At 45.2% G+C, this 9,950-nt stretch overlaps 1 protein-coding gene across 1 annotated transcript in view; it reads left to right on the top strand.

Moving 5' to 3' along the window:
• Positions 1-8,684: 8,684 nt before the first annotated feature.
• Positions 8,685-9,950, top strand: part of LOC103729722 (core histone macro-H2A.2) — a 67,325-nt gene continuing 66,059 nt past the window's right edge. The window contains exon 1 of the mRNA XM_008827794.1: positions 8,685-9,295. The gene's annotated coding sequence lies outside the window, so the exon portion shown is untranslated. The remainder of the gene's footprint in view (positions 9,296-9,950) is intronic.

Below are 9,950 nucleotides of genomic sequence, written 5' to 3'. Positions count from 1 at the left end.
CAGAGGCTGAGGGGCATAGCTCAGTGGAAAAGCACTTGCCCAGCATGCAAGAAGGGCTTGAATTCAATCTCCAGTAAATAAGTGTTTAAAAGTAAATATCCAGGGCTGAGAAGATAGCTCAGCTTGTTGTGCAAGTGTGAACAAAACTCACATAAATGCTGGGTTGATGTAGCAGTCCACCTATAGTTCCACCCTGGGAAGACTGAGACAGGATCCTTAGAGCAAACTGACTATTGAGACTGACCATATTGTATGCATATGACTCTGGGTGTGACTGGAAGACCCTGTTCAATGAGTAAGGTAGAAATGTCATCAAAAATGATTCACAATATCAGTCTTAGGTTTCCACATGCACACGTACCCACACACTCTTGACAGCCTGAGTTGGATCCCCAGGACCCACATGATAGAGAGAACTGACTCCCGCAAGTTGTCCTCTGACCTACACGTGTGCACACACACACACACACACACACACACAGAGTAAATGTAATAAAACTTTTTAATAAAAACCAATTAGTATCTGGGCGTGGTGGTACACGCCTTTGATCCTTGCACTTGGGAGGCAGAAGTAGGTGAATCTCTGTGAGACCAAGGCCAGCCTGGTCTCCATAACAAGTTCCAGGCCAGCTGTGGCTATAGGGAGACACTGTCTCAAAAAGACCAAAAAAATAGTAAAACCCCTCTTACATTGTTAAAGCATAGGAATAAATTCAGCCATTGAACAAAAAATGAAAAAAACAAACAAAAAAAACCCTAAAAAATAAAAATATACCTTTTAGAGCTAGAGGATGGCTCCGTGGTTAAGAATGCTTGCAGCTCTGGCAGAGGACTCAAAGTTTGGTTCCCAGAACCCACACTGGGTGGCTTACAACCTCCTACAACTCTAGTTCCAATGATCTGATGTCCTCCTCTGGCCTCCATAGGCACCTATATACACATGTGTGCTCACACACACACGTGCACATACACACACACACACACACACACACTTAAAAATAAATCTGTTTTATAAAAACTACCTTCCATATGACCCAGCAGCCCCACTTCTGGGAGTCTGTCTGAAGGAAGCAAATCAACTACTTGAAGACGCAGTTTCACCCCCATGTTTCTGGCAGCATTGCTCACAATGGGCACAAAAATGACCTAAGCGTCTGCTGAATAAATGCATAAAGAGGGGTGTGCACACAATGGACTGTTATTCAGTCATAAAATGGAAGTCCTGCCATTGAGAACACCACAGGTGAGCCTGGAGGGTGTTATACAAAGTGAACTAAATCAGAAAAGGATAGTTACTATAGGATCTCAGTTTTTGGTGAAGTCTAAAAAATCCCACTCACAGAAAGAGCAGAAAGCTAGTTGCCAGTAGTCAGAGGCTGAATGAAGCAGGAGATGTTAAAGAGTACACATTTTCTATGTGCTCTAGGGATCTAATGTACAACACTGGGACTAGAGGTAACAATGCTGGCTGTGCACTTGAATCTGTTCAAAGAAAGGACTCACACACATACATATTAGACAGAGGCTATAGCCAGGTGTGGTGGCCCATGCCTTTAATGCCAGTACTTGGGAGGCAAAGGCAAGTGGAGTGCAAGGCCAGCCTGGTCTACTTAGGCCAGCTGGGGCTACAGGGAGACCTTGTCTCAAAAAAGACAAAAACAAAACAAAGCAACAACAAAAAAACACCACCAGTGACTACGGAAGGTAATGGATGTGCCAAATGATTTTGACTGTGCAAATATTTCAGTGTATGTGTGTAAAAGCATCAATTTCCACTCCTTAAATGTACTCAATTTTATTTTTCCAATTTTCCCTTAACAGAGCTGAGGAGGAATAACCCATGGATACGTTTAGACACATGCATATGCACGTGTGGACAGAGGCTATAGCCAGGTGTGGTGGCCCATGCCTTTAATGCCAGTACTTGGGAGGCAAAGGCAAGTGGAGTGCAAGGCCAGCCTGGTCTACTTAGGCCAGCTGGGGCTACAGGGAGACCTTGTCTCAAAAAAGACAAAAACAAAACAAAGCAACAACAAAAAAACACCACCAGTGACTACGGAAGGTAATGGATGTGCCAAATGATTTTGACTGTGCAAATATTTCAGTGTATGTGTGTAAAAGCATCAATTTCCACTCCTTAAATGTACTCAATTTTATTTTTCCAATTTTCCCTTAACAGAGCTGAGGAGGAATAACCCATGGATACGTTTAGACACATGCATATGCACGTGTGCACACACACACACACACACACACACACACACAAACCTGTTATCTCCTTGAGTGTGGGTAGCAGGAGGAGGCAGAGACAGACAGGGAACTTCCCTTCACTCCCATGTCTATTTTCCCCAGACTAGAATCTTCTTTTCTTCTTTTAGTTTTGGGTTTTGTTTTTCAGATAGGCTGGCTTCAGACTATATAGCCAAGGATGGCCTTGAACTCCTGATCCTCCTGCTTCCGTCTCCCAAGTGCTTGGATCACAGCCATGTACCACCACACCCAGACCTTTTGATTTTAATAGTAAGATCTAGTTTCCAGTGATGGTCATCAATGATGCTTTGAGATCCAATAGTCAGATTCGCTTAAGAGTAGTTTGGGCCAGTGAGATGGTCCAGTGGTTAAAGTGCTTGTCATGCAATCCTAACTATGATTTCTATACCTGGAATCCTAGCAGAAGAGACCTAACTCCCAAAATTATCCTCTTATCTCCACATGTGTATTGTAGTATGTATACACACACACACACACACACACACACACACACAAATAATAATAAAAATTTTTTTAATCTTTTAGTCTTTTTGTGACAGGGTCTCACTATGTGGCCCTGCCTGGCCTAGAACTCACTATGTAGACCCAGGCTGACCTCACACTCACAAAAATCCACCTGCCTCTGCCTCCTGAGTGCTAGGATTAAAGGCATGCCCTCCACACCTGGCTTAATTTAAAAATTTTAAAGAATAGTTTGCATTCCAGAAAATAAACAAGGGCCTGAGATCAACTATGCGGTCCTATCTCCACCAGTTGTGCTTTGAGCCTTATGTGTGACCTTAGCTCAAGGAATGCCATTCGACATTTTTTTTCCAAGAGGGAATATTTCTCATGCAATAATTTTAATAGATACAACTGAGCTCCATTTCCTGGTTTGAGGTAATGAAAAATTATCATACTTTACAAGTAATGGTTTCCACTCACAGTACTCTCCTTATAAGTAAATATATCATAAATAGTTACTATTATACCAATGGCTGGTAGATTGGGCAGCCTGTTGTCCATAAATCTTTTTTCAACAGACATGTTATTTCTTCTGGGGAACAAACAGATTTGTTTTAGATCAGAGAGTCAACTGACAGATGGCCTTTGTAAAAACACACCATTTGTATAAATAAATTATAGTTTTACTATGGCATTCTCCATTTGTAGATTTGGAGAAAAATCAATGCCCCTATTCTTTAGAATGGGCTTAAACTGGAAAAGGCCATTTTGTTTGGGCATGACGTCACACTGCATGGATCTGCCAGCACAGATGCCCAAGTCCAAATCCTCTAGATGTTTGCTGCCACTTCCCATCACAAGTCACAAAGAACCCTGCGTAGAGGTAACGGGGTGATCTCCCAGAAGGCATCATAGACTAGAACAAGCTATCAGCTGGCATGCTCCTCCAAGCCCCAGGTTCTGTTTCTATTAAACTCCATGGTATTTACCATGTGCCTTGTTTTCCTAACCACAGCTTTGCATAATTGGGGGTGATGGTGTATTTGTCTAAAAGACCTGAAATATTTCATTTTGCTTTACAACATAGTTTGTCGCTTAAATGTTAAATATTTGGTAGATTCCTTTAAAATCCAGACCAGCCTTGACTCTGATCCTACTGCAAGCTCAGTCATTACCCACATTATAACTATATACATGTAATACATAGCAAATATCTATACATTCATGCATAGCTGTGTGTAATATATATCTTTATATATGTATCTATGTACATGTGAACTCGTGAAAATTCTATCCTCAGAACCAGAGGTCAAGATTTATTATGGAAAAAGATAAATTTCGTTTTTGTTTCTTTTGTTAGACCAGGACATGAATTCTAGCCTATGATGCCAAGAATGGGTTTGATGTTGTAGTGATTGTTATATGGGTACCATCTAAAAAGGGTATTATCCTCCTCTATGAACAATTAAGATCATAAAACCATCAGTACTGATCAAGGAAATAAAAGTTTAATATTAATCATGTCCACTATTTAAACTGTAGCAACGTGAGAGGTTTTATGTTTCTAGCTTTAGAAGAATTCACTAGATTAATTGCCAGTATTTTCTCAGCTATAAGATACTTTCAGAAGCCATATTTCTTCCTTAAAATAATGAGATACTGCTGAGCCTGGTGTTTCATAACTCGAGACCTCCAGGCTGCTATGAGAGTTCTGCTGTTGGCATCTTGACGGAATTAATATAACATCAGAGCAGCACAGCTTCCAACCAATGATTTCCATCTGTTTGTGTGAGAGACTTTTCTTGGGGAGACCCAAACACACACACACACACACACACACACACACACACACACACACACACACACCTACACACCACAGAAAGAGAATCCACAACAGAAACAACTGCACAAAAATCCAACTTGGTAAGCCAAAAGTTTTTATTTGTTTACTAACAGGCATATATGTAAGGGGCTACTTACAGGACCAGGAAGGACTCAGTAGCAGCTGCATCACTGCAAAGCCCACCCCAGCACCTGTGAGGACTCAGGAAATGCTGCAACCTGGGAGCTGTCTGCACAACTTGGAGGCAGTTCCAACAGGTCTGAGAATCTCCTTTGGGCTGCTCAGCCTCTCCTCCAGCAGTTATTCACCGCTTTTTTTGAGACCTGGGGAGGGGGCCCTGGTGAATCTTGCAAGTTTCAGCCTTCTGAGACAAGTGAAGTTTACCTCCTGAGTCTCCTGAGGTTCCTGACCTCCCTCCTCCAGGGAATGTTTCAATTCAGAGGAAACTGTTTTACTAGTGTGTGTGTGTGTGTGTGTGTGTGTGTGTGTGTGTGTGTGTGTGTGTGTGTGTGTTATGTGTCCAGGCTGGCCTTAAATTCACTATGATGCCAAGGACGGCTTTGAACTCCTGATTCTCCCACCTCCACCTCCTGAGTGCTGAGATTACAGGAGGTGTGCACCTCCATACCCAGTTAATATGATACTAAGAATAGAACCCAGCGTTTCATGCATGCTAGACACGCATTGTATCACTTGAGCTAGATCTCCAACTCTCATCTGTTTTTATGACACTCAAGAATCTCAGCTTATTTCAAAAACAGACAAGAAACCTAAACAATATTAATCTGTATGTACAAATATTGCACACATATACTTATATATGTCAAATATAAATATATCAACACAGTCCTACTGGAGGAGCAAAAACTAGAAACCACTAGATCTTAGAGGGGTTTAAAAAAAAAGCCATCACACATTGTAGTATATATCTGTTCTAATTACATTGTTCTGTTGTTATGAAACACTGACCAAAAGCAACTTAGGCGAGAAAAGGATGTATTTGACTTACACTTCAGGTCACAGTCCATCCTTGAGCAAAGTCAGGGCAGGAACTCAATCAGGAACCTGAAGCAGAGGCCATGGAGGACCGCTGCTTACTGGCCCCCTCTCTGGCTCATGCATAGTTAGCTTTTTTATATAGGCCAGGACCACCTACAGTGGGCTGTGCCCTCCTCCATCAATTAGCAATCAAGACAATCCCCCACAGACATGCACATAGGCCAACCAATCCCATGTAGGAAATTCCTCAAATCGGGTTTCCTCTACCCAGGAGATGCTAGGTTGTGTCAAGTTGATAATCAAAACTAACCAGCACTAGCAGCATCATGCACTAAATTAGAACTAATCATAAAAAATAAAAGTCAACTTAATTCATATATCATATATTGGGTTATAAGAAAGAAAACAGATTTGAGTTGGGCATGCTAACATCCTACTTCTAGAGCCCTGAAGAGGAACCCTGGTGAATCTTGCAAGTTCCATCTTTCCCAGACATGTGAAGTTTGTTTTCCTCAGTCTCATGAGGCCCCCTGCTCCCTCTTCCAGACAGTGTTTCAGTTTGGAGGAAACTGCAATACTACATACACTATCATCTCAGAGTTAGATTTTTGTTTATGTGTTTAAAACCCACGATTAAACATGAGTCACTGAACTCCATCTGTGTGTTGGGAGTTGGAGGTTTGTCCCCTGTACATCCTGAAAATGTTAGAATTCATGGAGACTGAATTGTCTGGGTATCTCCAAACTCGATGCTGGCTTTGTCACTGATTCCCTGGGAGGCCTGAGCTAGACCACTGCATCTACCCCAGTACCTGACTCATGAAGGATGTAGACCAGGTGGCCCCTATGATCCCTTCCGTGGCAAGCATTGTGAAGCTGATGCCTCCTTGATTCTAAGTGACTGCATCATTCACAGCTGGTCCTGGACTTGCAATTTCTCAGCTATATGGAAAGCAGCAGCATTCAACAGAAGCCATTCTTGGAGTTTTGGATCTCCATTTCTTCCTGTGCTAGTGGTGTACAACACAGTCCTCTTTTGAGAGTTGGGCAGCATCAAGGACCCATCACTCCCAATCAGCCAGGTAAGTGAGTATGGCAGGCCCACAGGACACCATGGCTTAGCAGATTAGGTGCCCTGCCTTTTTTTTTCAATTCTTATTTTATGTGTCTGAGGTTATTGCTTGGAAGTGTGTAAGTGCAGTGTATCGTACAATGCCCATCGGGAGGTCAGAAGAGGGAGTTGGATTCCCCTGGAACTGGACAATTGTTAGCTGACATGTGGGTCCTAGGAATTGAACCCAGGTCCTCGGCAATAGCAAGCAATGCTCTTAACCACTGAGCCATCTCTCTAGCCCAGTACCCTGTCTTTTTGTCTTATTTTTGACTTACACTGTGTTTACAGGGACACGACTCCATCTTAAATGGGAGGAGCATCTCTACCTGAAGAAACTACCCAGAATGAAATGAGAGGTTCTGGACATAAATTTCTTAGCTCATCCTTTCTCAGAAGAGCACATAATCAAGAATGAGAAAATTGTAGACATTTCACATAAAGCCTACAATCCCCATCTCTGGGAGGCTGAGGCAGGAGGAGCAAGAGTTTAAGGTTGCCAGGGGTGGTGGTGCATGCCTTTAATCCTAGCACTCGGGATGCAGAGGAAGGCAAAGCTCTGTGAGATCAAGACAAGCCTGGTCTACACAGTGAGTTCCAAGCCAACTGGGGCTACAGGGAGATCCTGTCTCAAAAAAAAAAAAAAGTTCAAGGTCATCCTTAACTACAGATGAAGTTCAAGGCCAGCCTGAGCTACATGAGACCATGTGTAAAAGAGAGAGACAGAGAGACAGAATAAGGAAAAGAAAACAAAAATCAAGTAAAAATGACCACATGTACATTTTTCTTTGAAATAACAGAAAGAATGTGACTCTATTGTACACTGATGAATTATTCAATTACAATTCAGTGAGTGTGGTTGGTTGAGGGACAGGTCTATCTTTCAAGCACTCTTGAAAGGTACTGGAACTCTCTTGAATGTTGGTCTGAAGATTATTTTTGATGAAAAAATAAGAAGGAAGATGGGCACTTCCTCTGAGAAGAGGAAAAGATGCCCCTTAGGAGATATCTCAAGGAGTCATTTGAAATCCTTTAAATACAGCTCAGGAAAGGAGGGCTCTGTCCTGCTTGGATTTCTGGCCTGGCAAGGACCTCCAGAACAAGAGCAGAAAGGTCATGTGCAGAAAGCTTAAAGGGTTAGGCAGGAAAATGAAGGTTGTCCCATGGACTCAGGCTGTGGCGTCCTAGGGACTTTGAGACAACACAGGAAATTAAAATTTCTTTGCAAATGATGCATGCATGATTTGGGGAATCAGGTAGAGAGATGGCTGGTTTCTCAGCAAACACACTTAAAACACACATGTCCAATCTAAAGCAGTAGCTGTAAACGCGAGCCACAGTCACCATGAAATGGTACAGAGCTACTGGCTGTGGGCATTTAGCTTCTTCCTACCGGTGGACCACAGGCTTTCGGTCACCCCAATGGCCCCCACTGCCAAAACTACAAGTTTCTGACAGTAAACATCTTCAAATGGTAACTGGTCTGGAAAACATCCATTTGGCCAATGCTGAAGAATTCTGTTTTAACCTGGGTTTCTCTTTTTGGGGGGAAGAGATCAAAAGATTGTCTCTCAGACTCCTGTGATTCTTCAAAGAGAAATCTGAGGAAACATGGATGGTTCATTCAAGTTAGCACTACCATCAGAAATACATTCATCTGACTGGCCCTGGAGCCATGAGCCCTTAGCAACGCTTCACAGGACAAAAGAACCACATTTCCACAGGGACCAACTACTAAAGCTCTTTGTCACACACCTGATACTGTCCACCACGCCCCCATCACAATGAATTTTCTAGAAACTAATTAAAAACTGCTCTTTCAGATAATATCTTTGTGCTAACCTCAATACCTGTTGGGAGATTGCACATTAAAGCAACCCAATTAAAAACGATGTCCGTGTGCTCAGTCTTTACCCATTAAAACACACATTTGCTATTCCAAATATTATGCAACAACAGATTCTAAATGAGTCTTCGTTTATTAAAAAAATAAACAAAAAAAACAACAAACACGGGTATAAATTCTGAATTCTTGTGGCTGTGACCGCCATGCATGAGCTCCCCAGTGATGATGGACAGTCATGTCTTTGGTAATATTTTCAAGACAGGAGAGCATCAAAGGTGGACTTTGGGCATTCACCAGAACTGGCATTTGAACACCCACACCTTTTTCCCCCAGCAAAGGTGAATCCACCTAACAGGAGACTCTGGTGACCACAGGGCCTCGCTCCCCAGCTCTAGGGAAAACCTGGTCCGCACATCCTACAGCTCCGCTAGGCGGAGGCCTAGCGGTTTCATCATTAACGTTGCACAAGGACAATAGCTCATCAAACCTACCGAAAGCCCCCGGACCCGTCGCCGAGCCAGGGCTGGCGGGGGATGAGGCTGAGCGACTCCTCCTAGAGGTGGTTATGTGGAGAAGGAGCAATCCCTTCTCCCTCCTCCTCCTCCCCCCGCTACTATCCGCGGCCCAGAGAACTGCCGCTTGCCGCCATTGACACGCACAGATAAAACCCAAAGAAAGGCAAAGAGTCCTGCCCGGCACCGGCTCGGCGCGGGCTGAACCTGCGGCCGGGGATTGGGGCGCACAGGCCACCGGGCGCCCGGAGCCCGCGGCGCAGCACCAGGTGAGCCAGCCATGCCCATGGCATTATTGTTTGGGGCTCCGGGGGGTCTGGAAACAAAACCTTCTATCCCGGCAGTGCAGGGGCCGGAGAGAGCCAGGGCGCCTCCCCCTTCTGCCGCTGCGGGTGCACCCCTGGTCGCCGAACCACCTCTGCAAAAGAAATTAATAAATCGATCTGCCCAACTTGCTTCCTCAGGAGATAAAGGGGGGTGGGGGTTGCTAAAGACGCCGAAAGATTCCTGCAGCAGGCTAGGGGCCCGGGCATCGTTGGAGAGGGAGGAGGGAGATGGCGGGATGCGTGGTCCAGAGACTGCCCGGCCCGGCCTGTGGTGCAGGGAGCCCGGAGCACGGAGGATGGGGAGCTCCGGGCGCCGAGCAGGGAGGAGGGAGGTGCCCCGGAGCCGAGGGGGCAGGGCGGGGGATGCGGGCTGTACCGGGCCCAGGGCGCGAGGCAGGGGCCTCCGGGGTGCACGGCTGACAATGGAGGCGCCGGCGAAGGGAAAGGGCGGCGATCGCGGCGGGCGGCTCCCGGGAAGGTCAGGCGGGGGCCGCGGGGCTGCGCGGAGGACCAGCGGGGATGCTGCGCGGGCCCCCGGGCGCAGCGGCGGAGGAGGGCGCGGGGCCGGGCACTCCCCCCGGGTTCCCTTTCCGGGGCG

The sequence above is a fragment of the Nannospalax galili genome, unplaced genomic scaffold (genome assembly GCF_000622305.1).
Source record: "Nannospalax galili isolate Female #2095 unplaced genomic scaffold, S.galili_v1.0 scaffold853, whole genome shotgun sequence".
In the NCBI taxonomy this organism is placed as follows: domain Eukaryota; kingdom Metazoa; phylum Chordata; class Mammalia; order Rodentia; family Spalacidae; genus Nannospalax; species Nannospalax galili.
The sequence above is the reverse complement of the archived record's forward strand: the minus strand, read 5'-3'. Positions and strand labels throughout refer to the sequence as shown.